Raw genomic sequence first — 13992 nt, 5'->3', positions numbered from 1 at the left:
TCTTTCCAATGAGAGCTGCTGCTTCAATGTTTAGTTTGGGGAAGGATTTGGCTGCACTCAGAGATCTGCCTGCGGGTTAGAATCTGCGATCCGAAGGGCCGAACGCAAACAGCGTTTAGATGGGACCGTTAGTGCCGCCCCCGTGTGGCCAAAGATTAGAACTGATGAGCAGAGTTTACAGCTGGAGCCTGGGACGCTCCTGAACAAACTGGACAAGAAGCCTCTCGCGTGGGATCCTCGCTGTGCAGCAGGAGGCGGAGGGAAGCTGATTGTCAGGGCTCAGGGCAGCTCCCTGCCAGGCTGAGCCGGTGTCTGTGCTAAGCTCGGCATCAATCAGGTGATTCTGGGCAGTTCGGGGTCCCCGGGCTCCCAAAGGAGGGTGAAGCAGGTCACCCCTGGAGCAGGTTAAAGCTGCAGGGTGACAGTGGGGTTGCAGCCCCTGTGAACAGCTGCTGTAGCACCGCCTGGGCAGGACAGGGAGAGCCAGTTATACACCCCCCCCAGCCTGTATCGGGGGCTGGGAGCACTCACACCCTGGGGACCCACCCACCAGAGATCTACTGGGGGGGAGAGTGGCACCCACACATCCAGGATCTTGTGGGGGGGACAAGGGCATCCACACTCCGGGATCCTCTGTAGAGGGCCGGACACCCACACATCCAGGATTCTGTAGGGGGGGCAGAGGTACCCGGACACCTGGGCGGGGGAAGGGGGCACCGAAACATCCGGGATCTTACCTGGGAGTACAGCGGTGCCTGCACCCCGACATGAGACGGGGGCGGGGGAAGCAGGAGCATTTCCCAGTTCCAGGCTGTCCCCGTCTGGCCAAGGCACAGAGCTCACAAGCAGAGTTTAAAGCTCGAGCTGCCAGGTTGCAAAACAAGCCAGGCCCTGTGGCTGGTGCCTGTGATCCCAGCGCCTGGGAAGGCTGAGGCCGGTGGCTTGCTTGAGCTCAGGAGCTCTGGGCTGCAGGGGGCTGTGCCAATCGGGTGTCCGCGCTAAGTTCAGCATCAATATGGTGATCCCGGGAGAGCGTCAGGTCCCCAGGTTGCCTAAGGAGAGGTGAACCGGCCCAGGTTGGGAACGGAGCAGGTCAAAACTCCCGTGCTGATCAGTAGTGGGGTCGCACCTGTGAGTAGCCCCTGCAGAGTAGCCTGGGCAAGACAGTGAGACACAGTCTCTTCTTAAACATCCCCCATCCCCCGCAGAGCCTGGCTGGGGGGATGGGAGCACCCACACGCTGGGGATTCTGACTTGGGGGGAGGGACGCCTCCCCGCAACACGGATCTTGAAAAGGGGAACAGCGACACCCACACACCACAGAGCCTGGATGGGGGCAGGGGAACCACACACAGCAGCTAGTTCATGGCATGGGGGACAGACCCATATGCTCCGTTGCACCATTCTTAATGAGAATAACAGGGGCATCCGCACAACACGGATCCTTAACGGGCGTGGGGACACCCACACACTCCACTATTAACCAGGAGGGACAGGGACACCAGGCACCCCCAGTAGCGTGGAGAACACCCACATCCACCGGATCCCTCATGGGGGGTAAGACAGAGGCACCCAAACACCGGGATTTTAATGGGGCCCAGCGCACGCACACACCGGGTATTGTTAAGGGCAGGAGGAACAGGGACTCCCACCTCTGCAGCATGGGGGTGGGTCGCCTGCTGGGATCATCTGGGCATATTTCACCTCGTCAGCTCCCTGCCATTGCCTTGGGGGCCCCTTGTTCGCTGCCTCTGGCACCCAGTTTAGCCTCCTTCCTGAGGGCTGAAACGCTTTGATCTATCTAAGGTCTGTGGGATCAGTGTGTGACATGGTGTAATTCTGTGTTATTCGGGGGTCAGACTAGCTGAGCTAATGGCCCCTTCTGCCCTTAAACGCCATGAAAACATTTCCCTGGTTTCTCCTTGCGCCTGACAGACACCACGGTGAGGGGCCCAATAGGAGATCCTGGACACAGCGCTCTGGCTCTTACTTTACTTGGGGACGTCAGTGCTTTCCTAGCAAAGCTGCTGCTAAAGCGCTGGATTTGGGGAACAGTTCGGCTCCGATTCAGAGATCTGCCTGCGGGGTGTGAATCTGCCACGAGGAGTGGGAAACGCAACCAGCAACGGGGGCGTTGGCTGAGCTCCAGGCTGTCCCCGTGTGGACAAAGCTTAGAACTGAGCAGCGGAGTTTAAAGCTGGCGCTGGGAGGGAGCTGAACACGCGGGGCAGGAAGGCTCCTGCGTGTAACGCTTGTTGGGTGGGCAACTGAGTATAGCTGATTGCCGGAGTTCAGGGCTGCACCCCGGGGTGCTGAGCAGGTGTCTGTGCTCAGGTTGGCTTCGCTATGATGGTTTCTGGGAAGTTTGGGGTCGCCAGTCCCCCTAGAGAGAGGGGAGCCAGGTCAGCCTAGGTATGACTGCGGAGGGTCCGCTGGTCCCGCGGCTCGGGTGGACCCCCCGCATGCATGCCCGCGGATGCCCCACCGGAGCCGCGGGACTAGTTGACCCTCCGCAGTCATGCCTGCGGGAGGTCCGCCAGAGCCGCCTGCCGCCTTGCCGGCAAAATGCTTGGGGCGGCCGGATTTCTAGAGCCGCCCCTGGGTAGAGCACATGCTTTGCATATACGAGGTCCTGGGTTCAATTGCCAGCATCTCCAAGGTCTTTTCACCCTGCTGCTTTGCTCATGCCCAGAGGGAATGTTACCCAGCAGTCTCCCTGCAGGAATTTCAATCCTGCTCAGTGAGGGGTAAGTGCCAATTGCATGGAAGGTCTGGAGGGGTTTCTGCTCCTAAGTCTCCTCTGTACATTTAAGATTCCCACCAGCTGTGCTGCTTGGGACAAGGGTAGATGAGAAGGGAGAATCCTCCAGCACTGGAGGGAAGAAAGGTCCCATCTGCACAGACTGAGAGGCAAAGACTAGACTTATTTCTAGTCTGGGCCCAATCTTTTCTCCTGGTATAGTCCTTGTTCCACCTCAGGTGATAGCTAGGGGATGTCTCATGACTGCAGCCATGTTTGTTCAGTTCCACCCCCTTATACAGCTTTGGTACAAGGCAGGAATTTTTTGTCTCTCTCCTGAGGAAGAGCCCCAGGTTTAAGATGGATTCCTGTACCAGGTGACATGGTCACATGTCCTGTGAGACCCCCCCAAGCCTTCATTCTTCCTGGCCTGACTCACAGAGGGTGCAGGACAGAGCCATCTCCAGTCAATTGTCCTGGTTAATGGGAGCCATCAAGAGTCCAAACCACTATTAACGGCCCACACTTTACAACATTACAACAGGACCTCAGAGTTATAGTTCATATTTCTAGTTTCAGATCCAAGAATGATCGGTTCATACAAATAGGATGAACACACACAGTAGATTATAAGCTTTGTAACGATACCTCACAAGAGACCTTTTGCATGAAGCATAGTCCAGTCACTTTATATTCACACTCATTAGCATATTTTCATAAAATCCTATGTAGTGCAATGTCACAGCAGGGAAAGGGTTTTACTGCAGCACCTGGGAGCAGTTGAGTTTCATGTTCAGGCTGTGGTAGGAGTTCCTCCAGATTTCTCGTAAGCACACAGGGACCTTAGCGTGTGCTCTCGATACAGGAATGGCCCAGACATGATAAAGTGATGGGGATTGCATTTCCCTTTTTTATTTTTGTATTTCCAATGACATTTCTGTTTGTGACTTCGTTTTGCTTTGTATACCTGTGTTTTCTCCTGGATTTGATATTTAACAAAAAAAAGAATACAGCCTCAAGGCACTGGATGGAGAAGCAGGCTGGGGCTAGGACTGCTAAGAGAGTGAGAGTAGCAGGTTTTCTGTATTGTTTCCTGCCCTCATTTTTCTTGACTACTTTCTCTTCTGCATGAAATTTGCCTTTCATTTAAATGTGAGCCTGGTTATCTCAGTTAGTAAAACATCAGCCTTTTAATCTGAGGGTCCAGGGTTCAAGTCCCTGGTCAGACAAATAAACACTTTCCCTCTGTGACATCCCCAAAAAGTATCAGAAGGACTCTCCTTGACTTTAGTTTTTCCTTTTCAGGACATGGCCTTTCCCAGGAAGGGCCCTTTACTGCCTGGGACTGAAGGTGCTACTGCCTCACCTGTCCACTGACCTCACAGTCTGGAGGAAGAAAGGCCTCTGGGCCTGCAGCAAAGTGCTGGGTGCTGACTTTTTGAGCAAATGCAGGGCTGGCCAGAGGGTCATGTTCCCACTGAGTCCTCCCTGCCAGAAAAAATTGTCCCCACAGACAGGGGCGGCTTCAGGCCCCAGCACACCAAGCGCGTGCTTGGGACAGCAAGCCACTGGGGGCGCTCTACTGGTGAAGGGGCCGCTGGTCCTGTGACTTCGGCGGACCTCCCGCAGGCAAGCCACCGAAGGCAACCTGCCTGCCATGCTTGGGGCGGCAAAATGCCTAGAGCTGCCCCTGCCCACAGAGTCCTCCCTGCTGGAAGGCTACAGTAATCAACAGGTGCTCTGCTTGTCCCATGGTGTAAGGGCAGCACTCAGGACTTTGAATCCTGCAATCTGAGGTGAAGTCTCAGTGGAATCTGAGAACAATTCCTGTGCCACAAACCCTGCTGGGTCTTCCAAGTCTCTGTCTTGCTTTCTCAAAGGCCATGAAAGCCACTACAAAAGGGTTTTTTTTCTCCTGCTAATAGCTCACCTTAACTGATCACTCTTGTTATAGTGTGTATGGCAACACCCAATTTTTCATGTTTTCTGTGTGTGTATATATATATCTATATCTATAGATATATATATCTTCCTGCTGTATTTTGCACTGCATGCATCCAATGAAGTTGGTTTTAGCCCAGGAAAGCTTATGCTCAAATAAATTTGTTAGTGTCTAAGGTGCCACAAGTACTCCTCTTTCTTTTTGCAGATAAATGAATGGAGGTTAAGTCCATGAATGGCTATTAGCCAGGATGGGTAAGGAATGGTGTCCCTAGCCTTTGTTTGTCAGAGGGTGGAGATGGATGGCAGGAGAGAGATCACTTGCTCATTACCTGTTAGGTTCAGTCCCTCTGGGGCACCTGGCATTGGCCACTGTTGGCAGATAGGATGTGAGGTTGGATGGACCTTTGGTCTGACCCAATATGGCTGTTCTTATGGTCTTATGAAGGGAGGGGCAGAACACTGTGACAGAGTTTCTGTAGTGTAGTGGTTATCACGTTTGCCTAACACGCAAAAGGTCCGTGGTTCAAAACCAGGCAGAAACATGCTGGCTTAATTTTCCCAGCTCCTGCAGTGATTTCTATGCTCAGAAGGTCTGTTATACTTCCCCTGCTCCCACTTTTGTCTCCTCTCCCTCTCTGAATGCCTGTGAAGTGGCTTTTCCCCTCCCGCTCCCCCCTGGAATGCTCCTGGGATGAAGGGGCCGGTTGAAGAGCAGAAGAGCTCCCAGGTAGACAAGGTGTCTGGGACGCTAATTAGGCAGCGATTACACATCCAGAGCATGGACACTGCCCAAGGTGGAGTGTGACCAACCAGATGCAGCCAAGTCATCTCTAGTCGCAGGCCATGAGGTGCAGGCCCTTAAAAGGGGAAGGGGCCCTGTGCTCAGGAGAGCACTCACAAGCTTGTACCTCCAGTGAATGCCCTTTGCCCGGACCGCCTGGCCAGTGGTTCTCTGCATTGTATTTCATTGTGCCTCAGGGAGACTTATCTTCATCGCACCATCCATAGCTGAGCTGTAGGACACTTACCTTGCAGAATCCTGACATCTCCAGTGCTGTGCCTGTCCTGGGAGCGTGAGTGTGTCACCCTGCCCCCCTTCGTTTGAGCTTAGCTATCAATATAATAAATGTGTTGCTTTCTGCCAAACTCTGGTGGGTCATTAGTCCTCCCTATGCTGACTAGCTGGCCCAATTTCGGGTAACACCTGCGATAACCCCAACCCCTGCATGACAGAGGGTGGTGAAATGAGCTGAGAAAAAGCCTTAGCATCAGCAGGGGAAAGCTAGAGGATCTGGGCCAGTCACCTTTTGAAGCCTTGTGGCTTGGTCTCCTCTGCCCTTGGAGATTGGCCTATGGCGGCCGGCTCTTCTGTGTGACTTGCCAAAGGAGGAAGTGAGGTGGGAATGGGGCAAAAGAGGAAAGTCGAGCTGAGGAAGGCAGGGCAGAAGCTAAGTGCCTCAGTGCGGCTAAGTGGGGTTAGTAGAGCACCACCAGTCGTTCTGCAAAGCCTGGGGAGGTGCGGTTGGCTGCTGGGAGGTAGAATCCTGTGCCTGCCTCTTGGCTTCCCAGGGATGGCTACTTGCAGCCCAGGAGAAGAAGGATGGTTCTAGGTGAAAGGAAGACAAGCAAAGCTCTGGGAGGAAGTTTGGGTGCACGGTGCGGGCTCTGCGCTGGGGGAGGGGCTTGGGGTAGAGGAGGGGTGGCGCTTACCCCGGGCACTGCAGCTCCCAAAGTGACCTGTACACAAACCCTCCGACAGCAGCTCCTAGGTGGGTGAGGCCAGGGGGTCTCCGTGTGCCGCTGCCTGCAGGCGCTGCCCCCAGAGCTCCCATTGGCTGCAGTTCCTGGCCAATGGGTGCTGCAGAGTTGGTACTTGGGGCAGGGGCAGTGCATGGAGACACCCCCCCCGCCCCAGGGGATGCTGGGACATGCCGGCCATTTCTGGGAGTGGCACGGAGGGACGGAGGCAGCGTGGGCAGGGAGCCACCTTAGTGCAGCTGGCACATCTCTGCACACCCATTGGGGGGAGGGGAGCAGAGGGCCCCATGTGCTGCCTGGGGTAGGGGCAGTGCACAGAGCTAAGGGCTCTGAGGGAAGTAAAGGAAAAAAAATAAAAAATAAACCAAACATTGTAATACCAGGATGACTCCACCTGCTCATTGTATAGTCCTGCCCCTTTCTTCCTCCACTGGGTGTTGAATGACCTGCAGCACGTTGATTCTCTCGTTCCATTGCTAAACTGATACAATGTGACTGAAATTAAACCAATTCCCAGCAGAGAAAACATCACATTGCTGCATTCGTTGGGAATTGAACCCAAGTCAACTGCTTGGAAAGCAGCTACGCTCACCACTGTACCACCAATGCATCTGGCAAAAACACCCCTTATGTTTGCCCAATGAGGCTAGACCAGAATGGAGGCGTTTTACTGCCTGTTAAAATGTACTGGAGTCTCATCACTAAAAAAAAACCTACCTCCATCTTCACCTGGGTTTGGACCATCAGCCTCTCAATTAGGTCACCAAAGTGGTTAATCACAGACACAGGTAACTACCCTACTTCCCAAGCTTGTCTATGAAGCACCTACAGGGGCACATCTAGCTAGTGAGGGAGGTGCACTGCTGGGGTTATGAGTTCAGGCCTCACCCAAAGCATCGGTTTTCATTAGCCAGGGAGCTTCCCCCACTCACTTTGTCTAATCCACATGGAAAGTGCCATACCAGGGTGAGGAGAGTAAATTCTAAACTCTGATATGTGGCGGTGGCCCATAGATTGGGATAAGGGGTTTGAAGAGAAAAAGCTCTAAGGATATAAAACCAGACAGTCTCCAGGGGCAGGTACGGTACCATGCCTCAACAGGGAGCCATTTGGGGGAAGGGGGGTTTCACTTCCTCTGTTCAATGTCATGAGAGGTATTTTAAGATGAAGATAACACCATGGCTAACAGTTGACTGGCACGTCCTGGGTTAAAGGAAGGAAGGGACTTGGGTTAATAGTCGGAAGATTTGTGTTACCGTCACTGTCTGACCCCCCTTCAGTGCAGAGGTTTGTACGTTGCTGGGTGGAACGCACAGACTCCTGGAGAGCAGGGGCAGCTGTTTCCATGGCAGAGAGCCTGGCACTTAGGAGACTTCCTTGACTTGCTGTTTTGAAGCAATGCAATAAAATAACGGTGGAGCTACAATGTCCGGTCCAAAATTTCAGCGCCCCCGGTGCAAAAATGCTATTTGAGGATCTAAACAGGAGGCTCCCGGCGCTAGGACACCTGACCAGAGAGCGCAGTGGGGGGTGTAAGAGCTGCTGACGCTGAGGGTCCTGGGCTAAATCCACTTGCAGGTGGAAGTGTTCTGATTTACTTGATGGATAATGAGCACCAGCTACCAGGGGAGAAGCCCTGCCAACCTGCTGCCACTCCAGCTGCTGCCCCCGCGGGAGGGGGGGAGCCCCAGGGGGCCTGCTGCTGCTCCGGCCACCCCAGGAGTGCTGCCGGGGGCCACCGAGCTGCGGCTGCTCCTGCTGCCCGCGGAACCACAGGAGGGAGATGATTTTTTGACAGTGAAGGATGCCTCGTCCTAAAGGCCTTTGTCTGCCCCCTTCTAGTGACTGTTTGGCACAGGAATGCAGCCCTCACTCCTGAGTCTCTCCTGGGGAAATAATGTTTCTGTGCAAAACACCAAAGCTTTTAACAGAAAAGAAGAAAAGGAAATGGCCACACGATGGGACTAGGACATAAGGAATGAAACACAAGATGCTTCTCCCATGTGCATTGACTTTGAACCTTGTTGTTTGCGGTGGTGTCTCTCATGTCCTGGGACCAACATGGATACAACAAGGGGGAGGAGGTCACATAATATCTTCTAAAGGACCAAGGAAGGGAGTATTATTTACTCCTTCTCATAACACAAGAACTAGGAGGGGTCACCACATGAAATGAATAAGCTGCAGGTTTGAAATGAACACACTTCCCTCAAGCTGCTGGCAATGCTTCTACTAATGCAGCCCAATCTGCTGTTAGCCTTCTTGGCAACAAGGGTGCTGTTGACTCATATCCAGCTTCTCATCCACTGTAATCCCCAGGTCCTTTTCTGAAGAACTGCTGCTTAGCCAGTCGGTCCCCAGGCTGTAACAGTGCAGGGGATTCTTCCTTCGTAAGTGCAGGACTCTGTACTTCTCCTTGTTGAACCTCCTCAGATTTCTTTTGGCCCAATCCTCCAATTTGTCTAGGTCACTCTGGACCCAAACCCAACCCTCCAGCGCCTGGATTCTTTACATGCTTTCACAGAGTGAAGAGCACATGTTCCATGATTTCATATGGCAGAGTTTTATGCTATAGGGAGCTTTCCCTGTGTGAATTTGACAGGTGAATCAACATAGAGACATATTGTGACCCTTCTCAGGGAGCTGAGGGCTGAGAGTTTCCTTGTTGCCACCTTCCACTAGGAAGACGGAGTTTTGCATTTGGCAGCTGGATGTTAGTGACCAAACTCACCCAGCCCGTCAGGCACTCAAGGACCCTCCTCTGAGCTACAGCAGCCACCCTAACCCCTGACTTCCTTCAATGTGTCCCCCTCTGGGGTCCAGCCCGGATCACCAGATACTCAGAGAAATCCCAGATTCTCTCTGCCCAAAGCAATGGTATATCCCAGGTTACTAGTTTTACTGTGGACCACTGCTACTGTATCTCACACAGCACTTGAGTATAGTTATCAAACAAGCAGAAATTTATTTAACAACCGATAGAGATTTAAACAAACAAATGAGAGTGATGGAAACCAACTGTTACCAACTAAACAAAATCAGAAAATGCAACCGACACTTTTTAATAGTTACCTTTCCTATGTAAGTAGATTCTCACCTCACACTTCAGTCAATTTCACTGATTCCTAGTCCCTAGGAGCCACGGCCCTGCCTTTCATGAAGCACCACTGGTCATTAGGAATCTCCTTGGTGAATGGACCCAGAGTGTTTTTCTCCACCCTGTTATGAACTGAATCAGTCTTTTGTCTTTATTCACAGAAAGAACATTCCTTTCTCCTCATTCTCATATTGTCCTTGTCACTTCCACAGGGTTTCGATGTCTATAATTTGTCTTTGATGGTTTTCCATTGGCTTTTCTGGGTTGGTGCAAAGGCTGACAATGGAGCAATACATCACATAACTGGCTAGCAAGGGACAGGTGCCAATTCCCTCCCACTTGAATGGGCCGTTCCCAACAAGACCTATGATTGGGGTGACTCACTTTCACAACAATACCATATGGGCATAATTTTCCATGTACTTACCTTACTCCTTAACCATGCCTCGGACACACCTCTCGCAGTGATTCGGAGTATCAATAATTTACAAGCTTTCAGTAGAGATCTCACTGCTATGCTTCCTGGATAAATATCATAAAAGCAGTGTATTAGCTGTGGGGAGTTTGTCAGGACTGAGACAGGAGTTGCTTGTGAAGAACAGTGACCCCTTTGCCAATTGGCACCAATGAGCTTTTGTCACAGATGCACTGAGCTATACAGTCACCCCCTGATAGAACAGAAAGGCCAGCACAAAAAACAGAGAGAGGAACAATAAGATACTAAAATGACAATGGCTGGAACTCTCCATTTCTCTCAGTCTTTGCATTCATGGGCACTAAGAGCTGTAGCTACAGTTGAGGAACCAGGTGAGCGGACAGCTGGCTCAGCCCTCCATACCAGTAACTTTCTCACACATAGGGAGATGGGTCAAAATTGGAATTTCTGTTAAGGCTGTGTCTACACTTCAAACACTGGAAATATTCTTCTGACAACCCAACACTGCCTACACTGGGGCTCAGGTCACTAACTACTTCTCTCAGTGGAGAGGACTTTTCACACCCCTGAGAGATGTGGCTCTGCCAACAGAGCTTTTCTACATCGACCAGCCTTTAGCTGCCTTATTGACCTGAAAGGCAATGGATTTCAGTCTTTTTCTTTATATTGATGGTTGATGAGTGCAGCTGTCCTACCTGCTGGACACATCCTGTGACAGATGTCAGGCCTTTCCTTTGCAAATTAGAGAAGTGGGGAAGACAGTGACCCTTATAGTCTAAGTGGGTAAAAACTTATACAACTTATCTCCTCAAGTAGCTTTCCTTTGAATAGAAATTGACTTTGAAACTAAGCAAAAAAATTCTATTTCAAAACACAAAATATTAAAATTGATACTTGGCCAATATTCTCTTATACACACTCTCTCACACACATTCTCCCACCCCAACCTTTGGAGTGAGGTTTTTGACCAGAACTCCTTACACTACAGGGGGTAAATTAAATCAAATTAACTTTTCAAGATTAGCCACCATTTCCTGTACGACTAACAAAACAAAACAAGACAACTTTCAGTTTTCCAAAATACTTCAGATTATCACACATTTAGTCTCTTCTTCTTTAACTAATAACTTCACCAATAATCTCATTTTAATAGGTAACAAAAACATATTCAAAGATCACAAATTCTTATCATATATGTTAGTTTTCTTTTAATGCCCATTGCCAACAACTGAACCTTGGCTCAAGCTGTGGTTTGTCCCAACCACTTCTGTGAGTTCAGATATCTCAGGATCTTCTGCAGTATGTGTTGGTGTAAGGGATCTCCTATGTGGGAATCTTTGCATCATGAGGAAAAATGCCTCTCGTGTCACACTTTTAATCTTTCAAAGTGAGAGAAGATAGAGGAGAAGTGATGTAAATGCATAAAACACAAGAGAGAACTGTCTGGTCCGCACTAAAGACATTTATTGGTTAACTATATTACTCCTATGTGTGAATCCACACCACTGAGCAATGTAGTTACACAGCCCTAACCCCCTGTGTAGATAGCGATACATCAGCAGCAGAACTTCTCCTGCCAAAAGAGCCACTGCCGCTTGCGAGGGTTGGACTAATCAAGTCCGATGGGAGAAATCTCTCCCATTGGCTGAAAGCGTCTGTAATAGCAGAGCTACAGCAGCGCAGCTACATTGATGCAGCTGCACCAACATCAGCTTTATTGTGTAGCCATAGCATCAGACACAAAACCATAGAATCAGAACTCAACATGCGAGTATCCGGAAGTCTGAAATTGGAGCCTGATACATTCATTGCCTCATTGGTTACCATCATTTCTACTGCCTTGAAGTCCTTGTTACCCAATCAGGCAGCCAGTTTGGGATCCACGGGGAAGGAATGTCCTTTGAAGCACTCTCTCTTTGGATCCAAATGGTGAAGGATGATTGTTCTCAATGTAACCTGGCATCCTTTGGAACTGTAATCAGTGACACTGAACTAGGAAATGGAGTTGTACAAACAATTTTCCTTGGGTCATTGGTCACCATAGCTTCCTTTACTGGAGTGGAAACCAAGAACTGGGTGTGGACTCTTTCAGCCCCAGCTCTTTCCAAATCCTTGGCCTTCGGTAGGGTAAATTTACACTTCTCCGAAGTAGAATCCTTTACAAAACCACTCCAAATCTCAGCAGTGTTAGTGAGGCTTACCAAAACATGGAGGCTTACCAAAACATGCCAAGCTTTTCTTTAATTTGGTGGCACAGTTCCAGGCAAGGGACTGGATAAAGGGCTGGATCACAATCTTCATTAGTGACCAGAGCTGGAGTTTCTATTCAAAAATAGTTATTTTTCTGCAGCTATTAGATTTCCAAAACTGATTTGATTCGATATACATTTTTAGCACCTACAAAGGATAAATTCAACAAAACTCCACTTCTATTTCCTCAACATCTGCATCATGAAGGGTAGCATCTCCGATACAATAAGATTAGCTAGGAAAGATCTTCTGTAGGGCCTGGGTTACAAAGGCTTTGGAACCAACTACATGGGCATTGTGCCTAGTTCAAAAATCACTTACCATGGAATTTTCTCCCCAGATCATCTGGGACAATATTGACTTAAACAATTGAACTACACAGTGATCATATGCACTTCCTTCAGTTAGTTGGGGTTTCGCTGTTGTTCACCATTTCTGAGTAGAGATTTTAAATCACTGCTGTTTCTTTGTTAGCCTGTCCAGTAAATTGGAGAGTTCTCTAATGCAGACAGAACTGCACTTCAACCTTCTCCATGACATCATGCAGGGATGGGGAAAAAGCAAAGCTGAAGTGAGAAATGAGGACTTTAGCAAATAGTCATTTGTCTTAAATTCTCCAATAAATCTGAGCTACATCCTATCAAACTGAACTAATATCCAACTGAGTGACCAAACAGCCTTCAGGAAAGATAGAAACCCACATCACAGAGAGCTAGAATACATGGCAATGGAAGTGTGAAGTGAAATTCCAGAGCAGGTTACATCTGATTATTCAGAATCAGGACAAGAGATTCTCCCATCACATTCTCCTCTGATCCATTCAAACATACTTCACTCAGCACTGTCTCAATAGCCAGTTATGTTTATTTACAAAATTTTTAGTATCCAAGCATTGCCATAATGGGGGACAAAAACACTCACCTTGCCAGAAGTGGCTTTACCAATAGATGGAACCTGGGATTTAAACTCCCAATGAGCACACTGTGTTTGGGATCCATTTGAATTCCCCTTCCAGGTCTTTGACACTTTCATCTCCAGTCAGAGCGACTCTGATATAAGATTAAAGAAGTGAAAGCATCATCTCCAAGCACAGACAGCTGAGAACTGTTCCTCACAGGACACTTTGAGAAGTGGATGGATAGAATGTGATGATGATAACCTCTGCATGGCTCAGACAAAAGGTAACAGTTCTGCAGTGATGGGGAAGGAGGGAATCTCTGCGTCTCCCCATCTCCTTCCAGTGTCACAGAGACTGAAATTACACTTTTTTTTCTTGCCCCTGCTCCTCTTCATTTAACTATAATTTGAAAAATTCCCATTATATCTGCTCTTCAGCACAACCCAGAGCAACGTGAGAACAAGTGGCAATGATACAATCTGTATCACTGGTGACTAACAGTAACTTTGAAATAGGAAGAATAGTATAAATGTGATGCTCTCTGGTTCCTGATAGGAAGGGCACACTCGAATTACTTATGGGATAATGGAGTTGATAGAAAGGACAAATGGGTCCACCTCAAAACAGGGAAAACTGCAAAAGGCAAAAATGGGCCCCTCATCTGGTCAAACTGAGGGATAACCATGCTGCAAACAGTTCAAACAGCTTTAAAAGTTACTATGTGGGAATCAGGAAAATTATTAGAAAAAAAAAAAGTATTGATAGCCCTAGAGGTGTTTATGTTGTTGATCTCCCTTGCAGATTCTCTGATGACTAACATGGGCTAAGTGCCCACAGAAGGTTTTCCCGCACTCACTGCATTTATAGGG

At 49.4% G+C, this 13992-nt stretch overlaps 2 non-coding genes across 2 annotated transcripts; one reads left to right on the top strand and one right to left on the bottom strand.

Moving 5' to 3' along the window:
• Window positions 1-5153: 5153 nt before the first annotated feature.
• On the top strand, window positions 5154-5226 carry TRNAV-AAC. The gene has a single exon. It is a non-coding gene; the product is annotated as a tRNA-Val (tRNA).
• Window positions 5227-6979: 1753 nt separating this feature from the next.
• Window positions 6980-7051, bottom strand: TRNAG-UCC. Its single transcript has one exon. It is a non-coding gene; the product is annotated as a tRNA-Gly (tRNA).
• Between the last annotated feature and the right edge of the window lie 6941 nt (window positions 7052-13992).

The sequence above is a fragment of the Mauremys mutica genome, chromosome 22 (genome assembly GCF_020497125.1).
Source record: "Mauremys mutica isolate MM-2020 ecotype Southern chromosome 22, ASM2049712v1, whole genome shotgun sequence".
In the NCBI taxonomy this organism is placed as follows: Eukaryota; Metazoa; Chordata; order Testudines; family Geoemydidae; genus Mauremys; species Mauremys mutica.
This window is presented reverse-complemented; position numbering and strand designations above follow the sequence as displayed.